This window comes from Choristoneura fumiferana, chromosome 9 (genome assembly GCF_025370935.1).
Source record: "Choristoneura fumiferana chromosome 9, NRCan_CFum_1, whole genome shotgun sequence".
In the NCBI taxonomy this organism is placed as follows: domain Eukaryota; kingdom Metazoa; phylum Arthropoda; class Insecta; order Lepidoptera; family Tortricidae; genus Choristoneura; species Choristoneura fumiferana.
The window spans coordinates 408,318-433,848 of NC_133480.1; the positions used below are offsets into that span (position 1 = coordinate 408,318).

At 37.8% G+C, this 25,531-nt stretch overlaps 1 protein-coding gene and 1 long non-coding RNA gene across 4 annotated transcripts in view; both read left to right on the forward strand.

Moving 5' to 3' along the window:
- The window catches only part of pigs (GAS2-like protein pickled eggs), a 252,245-nt gene that overhangs the window by 196,823 nt on the left and 29,891 nt on the right, over nucleotides 1-25,531 (forward strand). The gene's annotated exons all lie outside the window — the stretch shown is intronic.
- On the forward strand, nucleotides 11,103-12,426 carry LOC141430902 (uncharacterized). Its single transcript, XR_012451676.1, has 2 exons — nucleotides 11,103-11,355; nucleotides 12,139-12,426. It is a non-coding gene; the product is annotated as an uncharacterized lncRNA (long non-coding RNA).

The window sequence follows — 25,531 nt, forward strand, 5'->3', positions numbered from 1 at the left end:
TTTCGTCGTACAACGTAAATGAAGAGAAGACTATAATGATGTAAGTTTTAGGATTTTCCATGGGGGAATTTAATAAAATTCCCAAACTTCTATTCAACTGCAAGATCTTATGGATTACGTTTGGAAACCGCGGGCAAAGTCTAGCTAGTTAGTAGATTAATTAATCCATTCTTCCATATCCATACTAAGTAATATTATAGATATGAAAGTGTGTGTTCGTATGTTTCTCCGTCTTTCACGTCGAAACGAAGCGACGGATAGACGTGCTTTTTGGCATAGAGGTTAGTTTATGGGCCAGAGAGTGACATAGGCAAATTTTTATCCCGGAAAAATGCAGAGTTCCCGAGGGAAATATCGAATAATTTATTGTATATATGAGTTTTACATAGGTGTTAATTATTGTTTAGTATATCCAGTACATGTCATGTCCTGCCGAGAGGCGTACAATAATTAATCTAACTCTAGGTATGCATGCTAAACCAAATGTCAATATAACCTGACTACGAAGCTTGAGGTCCCGGGTTCGATTCCAGTGTCGGGCAGATATTTGTATGAAAAATTCGAATGTTTGCTCTCGGGTCTTGGGTGTTTAATATGTATTTAAGTATGTATCTATCTATATAATTATATTTATCCATTGCTTAGTACCCATAACACAAGCTTTGCTAAGCTTACTTTGGGACTAGGTCAATTGGTGTGAATTGTCCCGTGATATTTATTTATTATTATTATTTGGAATCAATTTAAATATGTTATAGGCTTAATTTCACTTACATGTCTAGGTAATCATGCTGTAAACACATTTGTCAACTAACCAGTTTTGCTCGATAATAATTCGAGGCGGATGATGTCGCGTCGTTCACAACGCTTTAGCGTAGTGTGGTGATAGTTGGATTTGTGTGAGGTGTGTGTATCCTTAAAGTGTGGAGGTGGAGGAGTTGCATGATCACACATTGGTTACACAGACGTAGCTAACGTAAGGTCGCGGGTGAGCAAAGTAATTGTTTACTAGTTTAAAATAAAAAAATGCATGACCCACTTGTTCTTAATACGATTAGATTTGGTTGAAAATTAATTATGGAACGCGATTAAAAACGATCATTAGCTACTTGCGGTTGCAATCATTAGCCTTGGAGTGGCATAGACAATCCATTTTTTTTTATTTGGACAAAGGCAAGAACCCTGAAAGGCCAAGCAATTTTATTATTAAGAAATAATGCCAAAAACGGTGTAACCTTAGCGCGAAATTACGTCCGCTCGTTTACTTTTTTGAATTTTTAACCGAGACATTGCAAAGTTAGACATACCCCAGTTTTAATGGGGGTAATTAAGTTAAATGTCATCCTAATTGTCATTAATGAGGCTTTAATGTGAAAAAGGCATGCTCTACGACAATTAATAGCTCTAAGTACCAAACCCCAAAGCTACTGAACAACGGCCAACCAAGTGGTTTTCTACCAAGTTTTTTACCTCAAAATTTGCGGAATCATCGAAAGCATCGATGGAGATTTTTAGATGCCGCAATAAAAATTACTAAAACGGAACCCTTATAGTTTCGACCTGTCCGTCCGTAGGTAAAAAGATGAAATTGGGACTATCTCTTGTGATGGCCGCTAAAGAAATATTTTTAGGGTGGGGGTAGGAAATTGGAGGCGTTGATAATTATTATCGAATTGATAATTATCAAAATAGTTATCCCTTGCAACTCTGCCCCGCTTCCCTTGTAACAGTTACCAGGTGTGTTATGTAGGTATGGTTCTAAAATGAAATATTAACTTATTGTTATTGGCTATCAAAAACCGACCAAACACGTAACGAAAGGAAGTGCGCAGTGTATTCCGAACACGGAGCGCGCATCCGTGGGGATTGGTGCAATCGGTGAAGGGAACCATCGGGGAGTATCACTTACTATAGCGACCCGTCCCGGCTTTGCTCGGTTACTATACAAGAAAAGGTCACAAATATAAGGCACTTGATCAGCTCCGGTTCCCGAAAACTACACCCGCGCGAAGACGGGGCGCGTAACTAAGTATAGTAAGAGTATATATGAAAAATTATCTAACTTATGGTGAACACCACAATATTTAAATTCGTTGATAAAAATATATAAGCATATGGTTTTAAACATGAAACTATGGGAACTCACTTATATTATACTATTATGACCTAATAAAAGATAGTGTTAAGGTGATTTTCCACGGTGGTGAGACGAGACGAACGGTGGAATACTTGTATCGCGGCGGTTTGACAGTTGTAATGATGATGAAAACGCGAGTAGTGTCGCCGGTGTCAGTTTGTCGGGTAGTCGCGCGAGCCGAGGCGCGCAGTGCGCGTGTTGCAGCACCTTCTCGTCGCCGTTACCGAATGGGCGACAAGCGGCGCCATTATTTCGATATTTCAACCTTTTGAAAATATGGTGATCCGAGGTGAGACGAGACGAGGCGAGACGAGAATTGAAATTTGTATGCATTCTCGCGCGCCCGCCTCGAGCCGCCGCGAGCGCCGCCATACAAATTTCAATTCTCGTCTCGCCTCGTCTCGTCTCGCCCCGTCGGTGGAAAATCACCATTAAATACTTATCAGTACAGTATTTATCCGTAGGTTTAGTTATTAAACCTTGACGCAAAAAGAGGGGTGTTATAAATTTGCGGCTTTACGTTTACACATTATTTTATTTTTTAAATGACCTTTGACTTTAATTTACAAACAACATATTTATACACACACACATACGCACATAAACACACACAAACATCACGCCTGTATTTCCAAATGGGGTAGGCCGAGCACACGAAACGTTACCGCTTCGGAGCCACTTTCAGCAATTTTAGGTTTTAGCAACCTGTCACTATTGTACCGTTTTTGTCAAACTGAAAACATATTTATTTTCGATCAGATATATAATATTACATCACCAACTCCTCAATCCGATCCATCATCATCACCAATCATGACATCACTGATTGATGATAAAAAGTAACTGATTGATCTTCCGAGGGATCAATCTTGAAACCAATCTGGACGGCGTGTTCAAAGGATGCCCTTGACCTCGGGGTCAATTTGGATCATACCAAATTAATTGTTTGTTTTGGTTACGTTGGTATAGCCTCTTCAGTGTACAACATGATATGTCTACTCAAATGTCAAATTTTCCTTGATTAACATTCCTATTATATAACCATCTATTTAAAAATAAAACAAAATAAAAAAACAAAGACAAACAAATAATTTAAAACAACCCCCTTAGGTGAAGTTACGAAGATGCTGGCAGCGATCCCTATTTGAATTGCTAAGATTAACCATCTTACATAACCAGCAAAAAAAATAAATGATAACCACATGATAACAGTTTTCTTGAAATAACTAAAAAAATAATAATTATTATTTAATTAATTATTTGACCCCTTCCAATGCTGGATGTCTAAGATGGAAGGGGTACAAGGTGATTTAACAGAGTAGGTAACATAAGTCTTACTGCTCTATCTTAACTGGACTGATTTAGTTGAAAAACTTACACTAGAAGCTTACTGTCCAAATATTCGGTTGTTGCATCTACTCCCCAATGTAATACAGATGTAGTGTTCGAATCGTGATTTCTTAATTAGTTTCAGTACCTATCGTGCAGCCGTAGACTTTCATTATCACATTTAACATTAAAGAATAAAGTTCCATATTAATGTAAACGAAAATGTCACTCGTTTAATACAATAATTGATTGACACTTCGGGCACCCCGTATTCCGATTAACCCTTAAGTTGGCAGTGTATGCCACAATGAACATAATTCAAGACTATCTTTTTGTATTTCTTTAAATGTAGAATTTTTTGGACTATACATAGGTAACAACGAGGTTTGAATCATGAACTTTTTTTTAATTTTGTCAAATTAAGGGTTAAAAGCCGACTTTTCCCGTAGAAAAATTATTATGCACTACAGGATTTACTGTCATTTGGTGCAAATGGGTAATGGACAACTCGAAATTATACGTCAAAGCAGAAAAATAACAATCTGAAATACATCAATATGGAAAATTGTCCATCCTGAATATCGTTGAAAATAGAATCTTGTCTCAAGGAAAAATTGACTGATGTATGATGAAAAACAAAAAACTACTTGTATTTACGTACACTCACAAATATGACAAATTGTAAATATATTCCACCCGAAAACATTTGTTTTGGGCCTACATACTAAGTTGTGACTGGATTTAGACAACATTCACCTATTGCTTATTTAATTTTGCTCGTAATTTATAATGTACAATATTCCATTTTGGTTTAATTAAATTACAACAAAAATAAGTTTGGTTGTAAGTAGGTATTTTTCAGCACCATTACGTTTTGACAGAGTTCACTTTGGGTGATATTCATCTTGGTCCGAATTCAAAATGGTCAATTCAAGTGGTCGATTTTCCATTTGCGCCGAATGACAGTAAATCGTCTGTAACTTGACCAGTGTAAAACGGTCTTTACGCTTTAACCACACACAAAATATGTACTAATTACTAGTACTCGACTAATGCAGCGAAAGTGTGCAGTTGATTATTCGATTGCATAGAATCGATTCGTCGCGGGCTCTAATAATCGATTGGCTCCAACCGATGGTTATCGGTACGCGTCGACGACCACGAAAGTTTCGCTTCAGGCGATTAAAAAAAAAGTTTCGCACGTGTAAATGTATAATTATAAACCCTTATATAACGTACAGGTTGAAAAATTAAACGTGATCTTTATATTTTCTTCATTCTTTTTTCTTTTCTTTATTTTTTCTATCAGCATATAAAATAAGATCACTTCCCACTCTCGCTTCGATCGCTTCTTACGCTTAGATCTTTTAAACTAAACGACAGCTTTAAATGAAGATTTTTTAAGAAATAAATATGTAATTGATACATTCCTCACTACTTTTAAAAATGATTTAAAAAAAAATACTGAATGATCTTTATGAACTTTAGGAACTATTTCAAGGATAAATTTATTGACATGTTGATTTCAGATAGAGGATTTTTTCAAAGTACTGACGATATACTAGTGACGCGGCCCGGTTTCACGCGGGTATATTTTATGAGAAATTATTATTAAATTACTGTTACAAACTGCTAGCCTATAATGTAACTGAGTTTGTTAGGGTTGGTACTGATCTAATCCAGAATGATTATAGTATGGAGTGTCGATACACTGCAATACAAGTAATAGGCAGTAGATTGACTCGGCCGTATTCTTGAAATCTGTAACTACGACTGGGCGGAGCGCTAGGGTTGGCGTTTACAAAAAGTAAAACAGACGTGTGTAGATTTTTATTGTAGGTATGCGTGTAGTTTTAGGTGTAGGAATAAAACATATGTTAATTTTATGATTATTTATTTATTAATTAAATTATAATTCTCATTTTCATGAAGAGTTAGTATAGAGCGCTATAGCCATGTTACGGAATCGAAACAGGGGCGAATAGAGCGGGCGGCGCGGCACAGCACTCACTCGACCAGCGACCGGACTGCGCGGCGCGCGGCGTGGCACTGCGTAGTTTTGTCTTGCGAAAATTGGTTAGAATGACGCTTGGCAGTGTGCGTGCGTTTTTCGATCGCTAGTCGTATTAGCGAAAATAAAAGACCCAGAAAAAGAGACAGCGCTGGGAATAACCCGAGTTCCCTAATGGTAGACAAAAAGGAATTATGCATAGGAAAAATATTGTTATTGTCTTGGGAAGCGCTGGTTCTTTTTTCTGCTATGTCTCAGTTTGTATTTTCGATAGTTTCTGGTTAGCGGCCGTGTGAATGACGCTTGGCAGTGTGCGTGCGTCGTTTCGATCGCTAGTAGTATGAAGTCGAAATACTGCTTATTACTTGTATTGTGCTGGCACTGTTACGTAAAGTTTGACACAATAGCTACTTGGCGCGATCAGCCACGCATGCACGACTAATGCTGTGACATCCGTTCTGCGCGCGCACCGTGGCAACCTTAAGGTGTGCTTCCATTGAAGCGGAGCGGGGCAAACACGTGCAGAATCGATCGAAGTCGAACGAATTTGTAAACCATTTACTTGACGTTGACTTATTGATTATTTTACATTGACACATAATCGACTTCTTTGCTCTATCTTAATGGAATTGCTCCCTAAATTAGAGACTTGTTAATTCTATTTAATAAAGGGAATAAAGAGGAGGCCTTTGTCAGCAGCGGGACCCATTAACAGGCCAAAAAAATGACAAAAATATTAAATGGCCACCATAATTGTAGCCATATTCTGACACAAAATGGCTATAAAATAGTCATGTTTACTGTTTTCTGTTCAAAACATTTTTAATACAAGCTTCTTCGCTGTACTTTTTGTTGATTGTAGCGTCGTTTGTATGAAAATTTGTGACTACACAATCCTCTTAAACGGGAACGCGTTCGAGACGCTTCTTGCGACAGAAAACCCTAATGGACCATTTACACGAGGCCAGTTGATCGAGCCAGCAGCATTACATTGCAGCGCTCGACTGATCACTTTACCAAGTTGGTTAGGTTATTATATCTTAGAAGACTCTTGTCGCTCAAACTAGTAGAGACAGAGTTCTCGCTGGCAATACAAACAGCCAGTTATCAGCTATATTTACCTCCGCGACCTTTATCTAATGTTCGTTTCTTGAGCGAGAATATCGATAGCTAATTCGCTTCCTCGACGGTGTTAGGACAGTGCTTACGGCGACGTACGACGACGTACGACTACGTACGACTTTACTAACGACGTGTAAATGGTCCAAAAGGTTCTGCTAACTGCACACTCCAAAGTCGTTAACGACTCACCAGTTAACTCAAATAATTATCAACGTTTAAACTGTTAACCTGCTATGATACAGGCGTAGTTATCGCAATTATTTCCTCACACTGTTGCAAACATCTTTACATATTAATAACTATTTTAATTGCTTTATATCAAACGCTGCGCAATGCGAAGATCGCTGATTTATATCATTTTTAATTGACTTCAAAATACATTTTTTGTAACAAGATTTTGTTGCTTGTAATTTTTTGATGCAACTGATTTCTATTTACGTAGAAGCGAGTGACCTGTGTACTGGCAAGATTTGATCCAAACAAACACACATTACAATTTAAATAGGAGCTTGTAAAAAGAGGCGGTTTGTCTGTATGTTCATCGCTTCGTCCATCTCCTATCTCCTCAATCATAGAAGTCTGATGAATGGAGAGTTTGTAGCCTTAAGAGAGACTTTAAGAAGTGAGTCTTTTGGCTGAAGATGATCATAAAGATGGCCGTTGAAAAGTTCTCGAATGAGATCGCAGTTCGGCAAACGCAGCGTAGGACATCCACCAAAGAGATGGACCTGGTTAAAGCCGCGGGTTCACGGTGGATGCAGGCCGCTTCCAACCGAAGCAACTGGAGGTCTATGGGGGAGGCCTATGTCCAACAGTGGACGTCCTACGGCTGGAGTGGTATGATGATGATGATCATCATGAAACGTATATTTGCTATACCGACAGATGTTATGCATGCCTATTCCAAAACCCATAAAACCGCCTATATAAATTATCAAGTGTTTTAACTCGTTTAAATGGACAGCAATATTATAACGTGTTACACCGTGTTTATGACTTTCACAATCAATTTGCTGTATTTTGATCACTTACCGTATGATTTATGCTATCGGCTGGTTAGTGCGTTCTATTACACCATTGATCTGTGGCGTAAGAGCAATTGAAAATGAAAATTGAGTGGCTTCCAGTTGGTAGTTTTAATTAAATAACTTCTCCTTTTCTGTTGACATGTTAACTGCATCAAATATAAATAACTGCGACTATTACGTTATTTTAAGTCATTTAATCGGAATGTTCAATAATTATTCAACTTTCTAGGTAGGTATCTAATTTTAAACTTCCTTCAGTTTGTTTTTCTATGTTTTGCTGGAGACAGGAGTTAATAAGTATACAACATTGGGACTTGAAAAAGTATAATTTTAAATTAAAAAAAAACCAAAACTACTGATTTTATTCAAATTGCAATAACAAATAATAAGCATTTTGAATGTTTTTTTTCACATTTTGTGATGAAATCAAACAACATTATGGAATTATAACGTTTGCGACACGACACCCACATCTGCCCACTGCCCACTCGTGGCCTTCGCACATTTTTATTGTAAACACTTATACGGTCCCGCGTATTTATGATTAAATGAGTTTTTATTACGTACCAATTGAATAAGATTGCGCTGCGAATTTTGTAAAGTGAAATGATCATTTAAAACTATAAAGTCAATGTTCTTTTATGCTAATGACATCTACCCCGCAGATTTTATTTTTATTTTTTCGATGGTTATCCATGTTATGATATTATAAAATTATTAAATGTGAAAGTTATATACTGTTGTTACTTCTTCAAGGTAAAAATGTGGGACCAATTGTGACAAAAGGCAAGGAGAGAACAAAACTAGAATATAACAGAACTGAGACACTAGCTTTTTTTATTTAGCCATATATCCCACAGCTGGGCAAATGCCTCTCCCTCAGATTTACAACTTCCTCTGTCGGCAACTAAGTCTTCTAAGACACTACCAAATTGTTTTTTTTTTTCATTTGCAAGCAAATTGCGGTATTCAATTTGACAGATTGTGTAGACAAACACAGAACTAAAACGAGGAGTAGAATTGTCAAACAGCTAAAATCGTTAGGCTATAAAGATATAAAAGTACCTATTTTTTTCCCCAGTTTAGTTGAAGTTAAATGCTCAAAAAGTGGGATATTGCAGAAAGTGTGGTTCAAAAAAAGATTATATTTCATAGTAGAAAAGACTGAAAGTGGCGTAAAAGTATGCAATAGGGAAAAGTGGAAAAGGTGTCATCTCACTAATGTCACTAATATTATAAATTCGAAAGTCTGTAAGTCTGTTTGTTTCTTTGTTACTTCATCACGCCTAAACCACTGAACCGATTTAAATGAAATTCGGTAAACAGATAGTTTGAATCCCGGAGAAGGACATAAGTAGGAAACTTTTTATCCCAGAAAATTGCATATTTCCGGCAGGATAGCGATAAACGAATTTTATGCGGACGAAGTCGCGGGTTACGGCTAGTTATTATTATAAGTTTGTAAGTATGTTTGTTTGTTTATTTGTTACCTCATCACGTCTAAACCGCTCAACCGATTTTGGTGAAATTCAGTATACAGATAGTTTGAGTCTTGGGAAAGGACATAGGATAGTTTTTTACCCCGAAAATTGCACAGTTTCCGCGGGATAATGATAAACGAATTCTTCGCGAACGGAGTCGCGGGTAACAGGCTAGTCAATTCTAAAAGTCAATTTTATTTCTCTTATTGTTAGCTCTACGGGAACAATAAAGTCTTAACATTATCAACTTGTCCACATTTAATCGAATGATAAACTCGTTTCCCGTATCCGCGGTGACTAATCGGGTCGACCTTATCGATTAAGGATCGAGAATCGATACGCTTGCTAATTGTTGTTGTTTTGCTGCAAAATGCGTTGTTTACTCGACTTGGGTTAATAAATCTTGTAATTTAAGTGTTTTTAGATTGATGTAAACGCGGTGAATTTTGAGAATAGTACAGTTTTGGAGTTTTTAACCCCCGGCGCAAATAGTGGGAGTTATAAGTTTGCCGTCAATATCTGAGTGTCTATAGCATTGTAGCTCTCAAACGGATGGACCGATTTCTATTTTTTTTTGCGACAGAGCGAGTTTCCTTGAAGAGGCTATGTTTCATTACAATCGGTTCAGCTGTTTTTGAGACATTGAACTTTGTTGTTAAGTCTTATAATCTTCCGTTGTCAACAGCTATATAATAATCAACTTGGTATTAACAAACCTATTATTTCTTTACAGGTAAGTAACATAATTGATATTCAAGCTACTGACGAAGCTCCGACGTGTACCATTAAGTGAGACATCAGGTAAGTACCACCCATAAGCAAAGCTATCAAGCCACGGCCAAAATAAGTTCTTAATTACGAAAAAATTACGCAATTCCGGCCGCATCCATAAAAAGTAAATTTCCATAAAAAAAAACCTTTATTGTTTTTGTGCTGGATGCGTGACAAGAAGCCATAGCCGTTCGCGAGTATCCGAACGCGCATGGTTTAAAAAAGTAATAGTTTTGGCGTATCTGTGCAGGAAAGTGTGACGTTCAACTGACGTTCAAGAAGCGACATCTTGTTATTGTTGTTGATTCAAAATTCATGTGCGAAATTACATTTGAAATTGGGCCAATCAACTTTTTTACCGACACTAATCTGTCCGCGACATTTTTCAAACAATTGCAGATTTTTGTAAGTAAACATGTTTTTTTTTCTGTAATTTAATAGATGGTGTACATGAATACATGCCATCCTACGTAAGTTCAACCTATTAAACCGTGAAATATCTTGTTGGAAGTACGATCTTTTGGTAACGCCAGAGACAACTTTGGTAACGCAGGAGACGCTCAAAGTGTCGGTAAAATAGTTGATTGGCCCAATTTTATCACGAGCTTAACGGTGAAGAAAAACGTCTTGAAAAATGCACAAACTTGCGAAGAAATTCAATGGTGTGTGTAAAGTTTCCAATCTGACCAGAAGGGCTACTACGAAATTGGAAAATCGAAGTTCGTATCGTACCATCCCTCTCACTCTCGCATTAAATAATATTAGCGTCAGCGGGACGGTACGATACGATCTTCGAATTTCGAATTTCATAGTAGCCTCTCTGATCCCGCGTGAAAACTACCTATAAGGCCCAAAATCCTTATTCTGAGACAGTTATGCCAGGTCTTTTTCGAATAAATAAAACAAAACAAAAAACGGGATAAATGTCTTTTGACAATAGATCAAATTTTATCCGCATTTAAAAATACTTCGGTTTGTTGTTACACCGAACACAGTGCTAAAATACCGAACGGTTCGGTAAAATACCTGGCAACACTGTTCTGAGGGGAGACCTATGCTCAGCAGTGGGACATAGCTGGGATGATGATGTTTCTTTTTTTTAGTTTTTATACAAATTGTTTCCACTCTGCTGGAGCTGCACTCCGCGAAGACAGGTAAATAAAGGGTTTCTATTGGTTCGTGCATTCCCGCACTTTACCGATGGAAACGCACCTTAATGTATCTTCGCACCGTTGATAGGTGAGCAAGCTGGTCTGACGTGGCCATTGCACTGGATGACCTTGCCAGATCATCGAAACGCAGCTAAAATACGAGCAAGTAAAATACAGCGGAATATCTTCTGTGACAACCATATTAAGGTGTCGCCGAACGTCCACCGGCCGTTGACAGGGAGGCCGAATTCTTCCGCAGTGACTACAATCTGTGCAATTGTTAACTTGACGAAATTCGGTGATATCACATTACAGCGAAGAAAGGGTGAGCGGTTTTGAGATTGCATAACATGGACATGCCCTGTTATTTAATGGTAGTTTGTTCCATGATCTTTCTCTATTTATAAGGTGTTAATTATATAACGGAATACCTAAGACTTTAAGTTAGTTTATTACATTTGTTTTACCTTGTTTATTTCAATACCATAATCATCATCATCATCATCCCAGCCTATATACGTCCCACTGCTGGGCACAGGCCTCCTCTCAGAACAAGAGGGCTTGGGCCATAGTTCCCACGCGGGCCCAGTGCGGATTGGCAACTTCACACGCACCATTGAATTGCTTTGCAGGTTTGTGCAGGTTTCCTCACGATGTTTTCCTTCACCGCAAAGCTCGTGGTAAATTTCAAATGTAATTCCGCACATGAATTTCGAAAAACTCAGAGGTGCGAGCCGGGGTTTGAACCCACGACCCTCTGTTTGAGAGGCGATAGGTCAAACCACTAGGCCACCACGGCTTTTATCATGATCATTTTGTAATAATAACAAATGAATAAATATATATCATGGGACACTTGACATCAATGTTATTGACCTAGTCCCAAACTAAGCAAAGCTACATATTAAACATCCAAGATCTGAGAGCAAACATTATTATTATTCATACAAATATCCGGGACCTCAAGCTTCGTAGTATAAGGTTCTCTAACCACTTGGCCATCCAGGCTATAAAATATTCATTTCTTACTTAAGAGTTAGTGGTGCTTCACCGTTGTTTAAAAAAAATGAAAATAACTTCATTTAATTTACTTAATATTAATTTTCAGGGTGTACCCATATTAATATCTACACATGACAGTAATGGCATAAGAATAGCTCACCCTTTCCAAGCGCTGTCACATTACACGTGATTCACACGAAGGAAAATAATGACGGAAATATGGAACGCAATTTTTATGTTTAAAAAGGCAAAACAATGACGTCCGAAAACAAGAATTTGAAGGTTTTTTTTGATGTTAAGTGGAATAATTTCATTTCATATTATTGAGAAATCACTGTTGAATTTATATTGAAATAAACTTAAAAGTAAAACCAGAAAAAGAGGTTTTCGAAGACATTATGGTTTTACTACTGAATCCAAGGTTTGTTACATATTTTTTGGCTCTCCGATTGGAACTTTGCTTTAATAAAAATAAAGTAAATCTTTAATTGTGCTTATGACAACACGAAAAGAACTGTGAAGTACAGTTGAAGAAACTGAATCACGTACCGAGTGAAACCTTTTCATAATCAATTTCACTGTGATTTCTTTGGCAATGTATGGGATGTCAACATGAAAAAGTTGCCTGGTACGTGCTTCAGTTTACCCAACTGTACGTTCTACGATCGGCTAGGACTTAATTGGCTAGACTGTCCAATCGTGGTTATTTTTATAGTATTTCACACAATTTTTTTCCTGATTGTTGTTGCGTGTCATCCAAATTTCAAGTCAATTATACGAAAGCGACAAGTTAAATAAATACTCGTAGGTTACTTTTGACTTCATTTGGTCACTGAATAGTTTGAAAAAGTTTTTCACCTATTTTTTTCCTTTAAAAATTTAAAAAACACCCTGTTTCAAGACACAAACTTAGCAAAATTCGCTCTAAATGTCAATGTACTTTCTAATTTCACTAAATAATCACGTGTCGGAAATTCTTTAAGATCAAAGGAATTAGATTCTCTATCACAATCTTTTATCAAATCTCCTAAACAATGATCATAATTAATGTCAATAAAATCTCATCGCTGTCTTGCGCGTGCGCATCCTTCGAACAAATTTGTACCTTATTGCGTTAATCGTTGTAACTTCAAACAATGCCGTCTTTTATGAACGTTGACATTATGTCGTAAAGTTTAATTTCGGTTAAACAGGTTGCTCAACTTTTTTATTAAAAGGTGAAATAAACTTTAAAATATTACGTAATTAAGGAAACTATTCATCATAACAATTTTGGAGACGCGGAAGTGGTAGCCGAATTTTAATTTCACACTAAATCACTTATAATTATTTATATTGCTGAAATAATCAGCGTCATAATACGTTCTAGTTTTAATGAAGAGCACACGACTCCGCTAGCTAGTACTATTATTCTATATAAAAATAGAAATGTTTTTAAGTGATATCTTACCGTACTGTAAAAAAAATACTTCGGAAGTACCTCCATCATTAATATTATCAAAGTACATGTGGTTCAAGCATGTAAATAACATCTAAGGTCACTACACAATTGCAGCAATTGTAAGAAACTCGACAACAAAGCGTTTGTGGAGGGGGGGGGGGGGGGCGAGCCGGTGACTCATTCATAATGACCCTGTGTAGTACTGAATGTATGTAAGTAAATGATGCCCTTAGAACAGTAAAACAAGCTGTGGTGACTTGGTTACACCTATGGCGTTGGCTTAAAAGTTTTCGTTTTTCACTGCTTAAGACTCCGTTTCTACCAGAGATGTGCAAGGATGCATTGCAAGAAATGTGTTTTTCATGAACCAAAAGAAACCCTTCGTTTACCTATCCTCGCTCAGCGCATCACTAATGGAAACACACTAATGAAAACAGTTGAGCAGAGCGAGAATAGATAAACGAAGGGTTTCTATTGGTTCATGACAAACACATTCCTCACGACACCTCTGGTGGAAACGCAGCCTTGGGGTAGCAGACCTGCGGGGCTTCCACGAAATACGAAAATCGGAGTTCGCATCGTACCATTCCTCTCAAGCTACAAAGTTCGAATTTTGTACTTCATAGGCAAGGCGTGCTCGATACTTCGACACGTCCCTGAGAACATAAGGGTCTAGTCGGACGGACAGCAAAGTGATGCTACTATAGGGGTTCCAATTTTTTTATTCAGATACGGAGAGAGTTGTCGTACCTTATTAAATTTTATTCAAAAATATTATTTACTAATACAATCCAACAAAAGCTACAATAGCCGTATTAGAGCACTATTAACCCCATACAAGGTAAAGCGTGCAGAAACGACGTGATCGCGGCGCAGGCGCCGGCGACTGGAGTCTTAATTAACGATACATATCGTACTGATTACAATACATCGCCTCCTATGTTCGGTTACTTGTAAATCTATAGCCGAGCGGATAAGCAATGCATTGAAACTTGTACAATTACCTTCGTCTAAATAAGGCATTATATTTAATTATAACACAGCATTACGTTAGTGCATGAACCGCCTTAATTATTACCTAATAAGGTAACAAGCTGATAGTTCTGCCTTTAATATAGGAATTGCAATACGGTATTTGACAACTCCTGATTTTGCCATATCTTAATATTATTATGAAAATATAGATATACAGATAGTGTTTAGCGAAGTGAAAATTTAAATCGGTTGAAAATTGGATTTATAGTGATTTTTTGAAAAATCTATATACCTGTCTCTTTCTCAAACGCTTTTCTCTATGCAGCAAGTATGGCGGTACTGGCGTGTGACGTCATATGCCAGTATGTCTTTCTCTGTCTAATCTTGAATTTCAAACCTTTATAACTTTGTTATTTGTAAAGGTAGCTTAAAAATTGTTTTACTATTCGATAACAGGCATTGTGTAGTTTTAATATATAAAACATACAAAATAGTCAAATACCGTATTGTGAAGCTGAGTTTAGACTTGCAAGAAAAATCGTGCAAGTTGCATTACATTGCGGCGCTCGATTGACCACTACAAACTCGTTGGCTTTACCGCCTCGCAATGTAATGCAACTTGCACGATTTTTCTTGCAAGTCTAAACTCGGCTTTTGAGCCTATTCTGGCCCATTGCTGAACTAAGGTCTCCTCCGATATTTCCACTGCTCTCTGTCCCCTGTATATACGTACAAGAGCCAGTCTGTCAATAAGCATTAGTTATTGTTAAAAAAATACGTCATTTTTAATTGCCATATCCTGTATATTATTGTGAAAATACAGGATAAGGGATAAACAGCCTATGCTTTTTCTTTTTCTCTATGCAATAGATGTATTTAAACTTTAAAAAAAAATAAAAAAATGACGTTTCTTGTACATATGAAGATCCTCTTAATTTTGTTTATTTTTATACGTGTTATTAAAACTATATTCATCAAAAAAAAAATCGTGTCAGCATCATCTAACTGTCAAAACTACAACTGGACTAACTGTCTGCGCCCACGCAGCCCTTGTCGGCAAAAGAGGTTCTGTCTTTGTCTGCAATTTGGACCAACACAGTGCGTGTTAATTTGTGTATCCGTTATAACAACAATAGATTGATTGTTATGATTATTTTTTATGATTAGAAGAGTCTTTTTACTTTTTTTTATAACTGCGAATTTATGCATACGAATGAATGTGTATTTCACAAGAACTGGTAACATTTCGACATTTCTACCGATTTACGAATAAAATAGGTGGCGACTCTGATAGGTACTTGGCAATTCAATAATGCTTATGAAATCTGTTCAGCCAAGCAGGCCAGTGTGTAGCGACCTTAAATAAATATTTCTTAAGGATTCGTTAAGCCTTCGGACCTAGTTTGCAGGGTTGATAATACAATATTACATTATAGTTTACTTTTTTGAAATTAAGTTTACATTATATGCCCGAAACGGGTAGCTGACACTTTGTACAGTCACCAGCACCAATATCTGACACAGCAAAGCGTTCATAAACATCAGATACGACTCTATTTCTAGGGCCGGAAGGACGTGTCAGATATTTTTGCACGCTCCGCTGTGGCAGATATTAATGCAGGTGACTGTACCACATGTCGACTAAGCATACAGTCACAGCACCAATATCTGACACAGCAAAGCATTAGACGACCAGATGGCCTAGTGGTTAGAGAACCTGACTACGAAGCCCCGGGTTCGATTCCCGTGTCGGGGCAGATATTTGTATGAAAAGTACGAATGTTTGTTCTCGGGTCTTGGGTGTTTAATATGTATTTAAGTATGTATCTATCTATATAATTATATTTATCCGTTGCTTAGTACCCATAACACAAGCTTTGCTAAGCTTACTTTGGGACTAGGTCAATTGGTGTGAAAAAAAAAGCATTCATAAACATCTGATACGACTCTATTTCTAGTGCCGGTAGGACGTGTCAGATAATTTTACATGCTCTTGGCAGATATTAATGCAAGTGAGTACACTCCTCACAGCAATAAATATTTCTATTTCTATTTCCAAGATGAGGGCCCGGCGCATTCTTGTCAACTAACCAAACGCACCTTCGCCCATTCTTCCTCATGCTGTGTCGCAAGTTGTGACAATAGTGCTTCCTCCGTTTGTCTGTCTGTCTGTCACAGCTCGCCTAGCAACTGGGTCGGCTTGGGTCAAGGATGGGTGGGGTTACGAATTGAAATATTGAATTTCATTTTTATTTAATACTAAACGTACTCTATTTTAATGTTACACAGCCCCAATAGGAAGGCAAAACATTCATTTTATTTTTGAACTTTTTGTAACACACACACTCTTAAGCTTTTTGTGTTCAAGCCGCTAACATATATATTTCTAATTTACTTTGTTTTGTAAGTAGTAATGTAGTTTTCGTTTAGAATAAAATGAATTACTGCCAAATTTCGGTAGCATAAAAAAGTACCGTGGCATGTAAAAGTGCCCTTGGTGACCTATTTAAATCACTATCTCCGTATATATACGTTCTACTGCAAGCCACAGGCCTCCTCAGACAATGGTAGGGCTTGGGCTGTAGTTCCCACGCGGGCCTAGTGCGGATCGGGAACTGCACATACACCATTCAATTCCTCGCAGTTAGGTGCAGGTTAGTGCCCTGTAAATGTTTACCTTCACCAGGCAAATTTCAAATGTATTTCGCACATGAATTCCGAAAAACTCTCGAACCCACGATCCTCTGCTTGAGAGACAATAGGTCAAGCTACTAGGTTACCATGGCTCAACGATGGCTGTGGTGAAATAAACTATTGCTGTATGGGGTGACGGTACCTCTACCTAAATCGTGTGTCTTCATCTAACAACTGCCAGAGCCCATCGCTATTTCAACATGGCAGTATCATAGCACGCGCGTTCGATAGTCATTTGTCAAAGTGCTAGCTTGTACCCGTCGGTCTGTAAGAGGTCTACAATAACTCAATGGACGTGGCGGGATTAATAATGGAAACAGATTGCACAACGGCAAGCTAAGCGGTCTCTAGACGGTCGACATTGCTTGACAAGCAGATTATTCGTAGTAGTTTTTTCGACAGTATTTTAAATGGATCTACAGCATTTTTTCGCACTAGAGGAAGAAAAAGTGAGTGAGCAAGGAATGAATTTGTAAAGGAGCTATAGCAAATAATCCGACAAGCATGTCAAGCAATTATGGTAGTACAGAAATGTGCTTGACGAGCAGACTATGTGATCGATATGTTTGATGAAAAATAATAACCTAAGAGCTGGTTCCCACTTGTCGGATGTCGGGCCCGGATTTTAATCGGACGGACCAGTGGCAGATAATTTTATATGAAGCTATTCACACTTGCCCGACACGATTTTCTATAGAAATTACTGACAGCCGACACGAAGCGGATCCGATACCCGACAAAAGCTAAAAACGCGTTTTAGTTACTATTTTTGCAATATTTGTCAAGAATGCCTGTCCGTTTACATGTGCACGCTTTTCAAACAACGTCAGAATGCTATTGGAGTGAGTGAGAGAGGGAACCGCGGTTGGCGATACATTGTGCGCATAATACTCGTCAAACGATTCAAATCGTGTAGGGACCCCATAAGGGCTGGCCTGAGGCGTTTGACAGATCGGTCGTTTGGAATTTGCATCGGAAATTTGAGACTTATCAATTTGCCAACTTGGCTAAGGTGCGGCTGTGCATGTTGTCTTTAGCCCTGTTTAGACCTGCAAAAGTCATGCAAGTTGCAATACATTGCGGGGCCGTAAAGCATAAGAGTTTGTAGTGGCCAATCGAGCGCCGCAATGTAATGCAAGTTGCGTGACTTTTCTTGCAGGTCCTAAAATGAGCTTTTGAGTATTCATAGCTTTTATATTCAATCGTAAACCGCTCCGGTCAATCTCGGGTATAATTTTCAAAAAAAACGGTCTCTAGTCGAAAGCAATTCACATTTTTCGGTTCTATTTCCCAAAAACGTGCGTGAAGCCGTTGCGCAGCGCTAGTATATGTATCATATCTATCATATCATAATTATTATATGAACCTTCCGTGAAAAATTATCTAACTGATGGTCAGCACCACAGTTAAATCCATCGCATAGTTCAAAAGATTTAAGGGGACAAACGGCGGGAAGTTCCTTTATTTTATACTAGACTAAGGGGCTGTTTCACCACCGATTGTTTAATTTTATTTGACGGATAAATGTGATGCCGTCTCCATCTATTCGAACAATACAAACAGAGACAGCATCACATTTATCCGTCAAATAAATTTAATTAATCGATGGTGAAACAGAGGGTAAGACTAATCTAAGTAAACTCAGCGGCACAAAATTTTACTGCATAATTTGAGGGACAGTTTTTTTCCGCTCAGTATATATATATTTTTTATTCGACTGGATGGCAAACGAGCAAGTGGATCTCCTGATGGTAAGAGATCACCACCGCCCATAAATATCTGCAACACCAGGGGTATTGCAGATGCGTTGCCAACCTAGAGGCCTAAGATGGGATACCTTAAGTGCCAGTAATTTCACCGGCTGTCTTACTCTCCACGCCGAAACACAACAGTGCAAGCACTGCTGCTTCACGGCAGGATTAGCGAGCAAGATGGTGGTAGCAATCCGGGCGGACCTTGCACAAGGTCCTACCACCTGCAAAATTATTAGCTTACACTGGTCTTAAGTACTGATACCTACGTCTAGCAAAATTATTTGAATTTCAGCCGTCATCTGTCGCGTTTAAGTGGCGTACCTACGATATTTTCGCTTAAATAAATTACGCAGACAGACACGCGATTACGCAAAATTGTTATTATTAAGCTAAGAACGCCCACAGTAACCGGACTGGTTCCCGTGTATGGCAATTGTGATTTTGATACTAACTTTGCCGTTTATAGGTACGAGAAATACGCAAGTTGACGGCTTTTAGCAGCTCCATATTTCGTCGGCGTTTTGCGCGAAGATATTTTCTGGAATAAAAGGTAGCACCCCCTGGATCTCCCAGTCCTTACTTGAGGACATACGCATTTTAATTTTCCCACATTACATATTAATTCGATTTTTTGAAGAAATTCCGGTTTCGGCAAAATCACCTCCAGGATTCAGGAGGTACGTACAGACGAACAAATTGAAGCATGACCCAGGGTGGAACCTTTGACATCTCATACTTTTGTCAAGGAAATCATAATGAAATTGACTATTAAAAAGTTCCACCCCGGGTCATGATTCAATTTGTTCGACTGTACCTAGATACATAATGATGGTCTAACTTTCTATAAGTCGAAGTATTTTTGGTAGCAGTTGAGTATAGTCAGATATTATTTGTAATAACTAACTCATAGACACAAGCACTAAGAGTTAACCTTTTTAACCCCCGACGCAAAAAGAGGGATATTATAAGTTTGACCGCTGTGTGTCTGTGTGTGGCACCGTAGCTCTTAAACGGGCGAACCGATTTGAATGCAGTTTTTTTTATTTGATAGCAAGTTTTCCAGCGATGGTTCTTAGACATGTTGTGATGTGAGACTCCAGTAAACCTAAATGGAGTATTCAGTATACAGTTACATGGTATACAGCCATATTTATGCTTTAAAGAATGCCATACAACATCCATTTTTTTTTAATCGACTGGATGGCAATGGAGCAAAAAAAAATTATTTAATGAATTATTTATTTAAATTTATTCATTTTATTTAGGACTGATGGCCGATGGCGTCCGCGGACCGGGAGACGAGCTGTCGGTAGGCCTCCAACAAGATGGAGCGACGACCTGGTTAGGATCGCGGGATCGCGGTGGATGCGGAAAGCACAAGACCGGTCTGAGTGGAGAGCCTTGGGGGAGGCCTATGTGTATGATGATGATGATTTAGTTTAGCAAAAAATATATTAAAACTTATTTTTGCACCAAACATTTCACATTGTATCGGTGTTGTACACGATCCAATTTCAAGACCAATTGTTATCTGTCGAAGTCAGGATGCAGAATCGGGTCACGTAACGTGTTTGTGAGTCGAGGTCTCTTGATACTCTAGCTGTCACGCTCAAAATTATCATACCAACGTTAAAATAGACAAACTATGTTAATAAAAAAACCGGCCAAGAGCGTATCGGACACGCCCAAGATAGGGTTCCGTAGCCATTACAAAAAATCAAGTAATATTTTTCTAAGGATTTCGTATTGTGTACGAAATATTTCAAGTTTACGTATATTTTATACGTTAGGCTGCTATTTACTATTAAACTACTATTAATTCTCAAGCAATCTTAGCCATTATATTTTAAATTCTTCAACCCAACAGCTTAGATTTAAGAGTACGCTCGACTTTAATGAAATTTTGCGCTTTAAAGTTGAACAGATCACTGAATCGAAAAATCGTTAAGGCAACCCCTCAGCGGTTTTAAAAGACCTATATACAACGATTCCCTGCACTATAGGGTTACTCAAGAAGTTACTAACGGACTCTGAGCATAGCCGCGGACAGACAGACAGACAGACAGCCGGACAGACATGGCGAAACTATAAGGGTTTCTAGTTGACTACGGAACTTAAAAAGCGGGCTTATATGAGAGAGATGGAGGGAGAAGCAATTATTTTCTCATTCGATACACAGAAAAATGCATTAGAAGGGAAAAAATAACGAGTTGCTGCATTTTGACCAGAATGCGCGAGAACGCGCTGCGAGGGTCTTTCTTATGAACCAATAGAAACGTTTATTTTTAGCTTCGCTCCGCTCTACTGTTTCCACCAGAGCTATGCTATGCGAGGATAGGTTAATGAACACGCTCCTCGCAACACATCCAATTTCAAGCGTTTCATCTAAGAAGTGGCGCCCTCATTTCATTTCAACTTCTTAGACGAACACATCGCTAACGGAAACTTCTATGGGATCTATAAATGTTACAAGATGTCATAGGTCACGTTGAGACTTGAGGTCGCCTAACCCATCTTGGTCAACCTAGCCTTCAGGCTATGGCGGGTCTAGCCAAAGAGACATAATATGCAAAACTAAATGCTAGCTAATTCTAAAGTTTGCGTAACGGCGCAGCAGATTTACAAGCCGTCTTGTTTGTCATTGTACCTATGTATTTGTAAACTAATCAATTGCAATTGATTACCTTTGATGTGCATTTACAAAAACGAATTTATACCTTCAAGGGATCTCTACTATTCAAGCTTTGAGTGGAAGATCTTTTTAGGGTTCCGGAGCCAAAATGGCAAAAACGGAACCCTTATAGTTTCGCCATGTCTGTCTGTCTGTCTGTCCGTCCGTCCGCGGCTTTGCTCAGGGACTATCAATGCTAGAAAGCTGTAATTTTGCACGGATATATAGGTAAACTATGTCGACAAAATGGTACAATTAAAAATTCAAAAAATATTTTTTAAGGGTACCTCCCATAGACGTAAAGTGGGGGTGATTTTTTTTCTCATCCAACCCTATAGTGTGGGGTATGGTTGGATAGGACCCTTAGGGGTTTGCTAAGACGATTTTTCGATTCAGTGATTTGTTTGCGAAATACTCAACTTTAAAGTGCAAATTTTCATTAAAATGGAACGAAAAATTTGAAAAAATTCAGGATGATAGTAAGTATCTCTTGGCCGGTTTTTTATTCATTATTTATTTAATTTTATCGTGCCTAATTGGTTGAGTCGTTTTAATGACCAATTAAATGTAAGTACTTGCCGTTACCGCATGCTCTCTACCAAAAGTCGTGACGTTTACGGCACGTCACTGCGATTCCGCACCGTCTGTGTGTTTTGAGCAGCGGTGTGGAGGGCATGCGACAAAAACGGTGCGCATACGATGCGTCACTGCGATTCCGTACCGTCACCATTTTTAAGCAGCGGTGTGGCTGCTCCTCTGAGATCTGAAATTCTTAAATACTGCTGTTATAAAATACTTATACTGCTGCAGTTATATAATCAAGGAGCGGAATTTCTCATAGCAAAAATCAAACATCAAAGGGATTGAACATAAGTTTTATCGGCTGTTCCAGTTATCGATGTTATCGAATCGACTCTTCGCTTGTTATCGCCTTGTAACATTATTCTGTAATTTGACCTCTTTGATAAGCGACTTTCATCTCCATATTAAAATAAAATAAATCGCGTCGACGTCACATATTATGACATTTATGTCGCTTGAGTTTTTCTACATAAGTCATTCCCGTGTTATTATAAAATAGACAAATGGATAAAAAAAAACATCCCTCACTTAATCTAAATGTAAAGTTTATTTGAAGCAGCTCAAGCTCTTTTTATTTTAATTGTATCTAACTTAAAAAGCGCTATTTTAAAAGTACCTACTATTTTCTGTTTTATTAATTGCTGAAATATTTATCGATAGTCGATAAAACTTATGTTCAATTCCTTTGACGTTTGATTTTTGCTATGAGAAATTCCGCTCCTTGTATATAATACTTAATACTCGTAAATATTTTCGCATAAAATCATCTGCTTAAAAAAATCTTAGGAACACAAACATAAACACACAAACAAAAGTCTAACGGCATGTCCATGATCATGCGCGAGGCACGGCAAGCGTATTTTCTGTTCATTTGTTCATCTTGGACGTGAATTAAAAAAAACGCCGGTAGCTCATAGTCGAGGGCAGGGCGTAACTTAACAAGACTTGAGGCCTTAATAGTCCTAGGACTAAGCTAATTTGTCGGAGCTGCGCGTGAGTGGCGGTCGTGCCGTCGCGGGCAATTACCGCAGTTGACATCGAGACTATGTGGGGGCCACACTTTGGGACCATTGTAGGACAAGTCTATTAAAAACAATCGGAACGCTTTTTTATGTTTTTTTTTTGTTCATGTCTTAAGCTTTATGAGGTGCACGAAGAAATGCAACATGTGATTATTCAAAACGAAACGGAACTAAGTAAATGTTTTTTTTTCTTTTAAGCGGTAGCTAGTAGTGACTATGTAGTTTTTGCAGGCTTTTATTTGACTTGCAACGTTTGTTTGTTCGGTCAAATCAAAGACAACTTTTATCCACGTTTAGTGGGTGATTATCTCAGCGAGAAAATTTGGGCAGAGCTGATAATTATGGTGTGGACTAATTGTTTTAGAGGTTTAATTTTTTTTCTAAAAAGAAAACACAAATTTTTATCTTAAGCCAAATTGCAAAGTTTTATAAAAGTCATTAATGTTTATTAAAAAAATTTTTTTCATTGAAATCATAATTTTGGTGTGGCGTCCAGTATCCGTTGTTCTTGATGAATGTCTATGATAGAACCATAACATCCATTTATTTAACTAAAAATGCATTGTATTTTATTCTTCATTAGTTCAAGTATCTTATAAGAATATATAAATAAATATTAGTACATGAATTTATACTCAAAACTAGGCACTAAAATTTGTCCATGTGAAATTGGCAATTTTGGTGGTAAATATTGAAGATGTTTTTGTGGTCGAACGAAACGCAATAAGACCAACAAACGTGTGTTAACCTGTGCGTTTAGTTCCGCTCCTGCACTGAGCGATGACACACGTGCCATATCTTGCTGGATCTGTCCGCCAAGCACGTTAGTATCTAATTTTGGTGTGTTAAAATACTTTTTAATGCAATTTTGGTGGTGTATGTAACTAATGACTTAGCAATACTTGTTTTTGTATGAAGTATATGCGAGGCATGTTAAAAGATTCCTTTTTAAAATATTAAGTTAAATTGGAAGTGAATGATACGGTTTTCTTTTTAATCATTTTTTTATGCATGTTTTCTAATTTTGGTGGATCAATTTTGGTGGTTTTGGTGGTAATTTGAAGCCCACCCACATAATTATAATTTCATTTTTAAGCCTTTTACATTTAAAACTTTGCATTTACAACATTATTGACTCAATGCACTTATTTCAAGTAAAATATAAACACTTAGATACCTACTTTACAATAAAACTAAATTATCACTATTTGTAATAAAACTTAATTTATTTTTTTAGAATGGCTAACCGCAAGAAAAAACAATCAAGAGAAGAAGTCCTCGAAAAGAATAGTACATTGTGTCTTAAGGGCGATAAACAAGGAATTACGAACGAGAGTCTATTAGAAGCCCGAAGTCGAAGACTGAGCTTTAGTTAGTCGATGTTCGTAATTCTAGTACCGCCCGTGCGACATACAATGTTTTTCATCACATTTGCGAGTAAAATTGTATATTTGTAAAAGAAAAACTAATATTTTTTCAAAAATTGCCGATACCGCTGACTACGCTCTTGGCAGCGCCAGCCTCCGCGCCGCCCTCCCCCAGCCTGACCATGCGCCCGACGTGCTCCTGCACGCCAGCACGACCAGCACGCCATGCAGTATCACACTCATTTATCGACCTTGGGCTTCATGTCAAGAAAATTAGTACCGGCAATGACTCATTTACCGACCACGGGTTTCATGACAAGCACATTAAGGTCGAGGGTTTTATTTGGGGGTTGCAACCATGGTAGCCTGCATGTTACGACACTGTTTAAGAGCAAGTGTGATGAAAATATAATTGCATTATCATCGACTTCGGGCTTCTAATAGACTCTCGTTCGTAATTCCTTATTTACCGCCCTTAAGACACAATGAACTATTTTGTTACTACGAGTTAAACATTGTATTTTCGTAGAGATTTTGGTACAATTAAAACGATTAATAAAACATTTATTTTCTTTTTATATCCAGCAGACAATTTGATCAAGAAAAATGTTTTTTTACCTTGAATTAGCACAAGTACATCTAATTTTGGTGTAGATGTGCAATTTTGGTGGCCAATATATCTAATTTTGGTGGGTACAAGCAATTTTGGTGGTAATCAAATTACTAAAATCATAATATCTCCAAAACTACTATGTATAATGAAGGGCCATTACGACACAATATTTATTATGACTTGTAACGTATTGTTGATATATCATTTTGACTCGGACAACAAAAATAAAAAAAGCCACCAAAATTAGGTAAATTTCAAGCTTGTCGAAATTCACCCAATAACGAGTTATTGTATTTATTGCACTGTCTCTCTGGACCTTGTTCCTCCAGTTGCACCGAGGACAATCTACCGGTTTACGTCCACTCGGTCGTCCCAAGTAC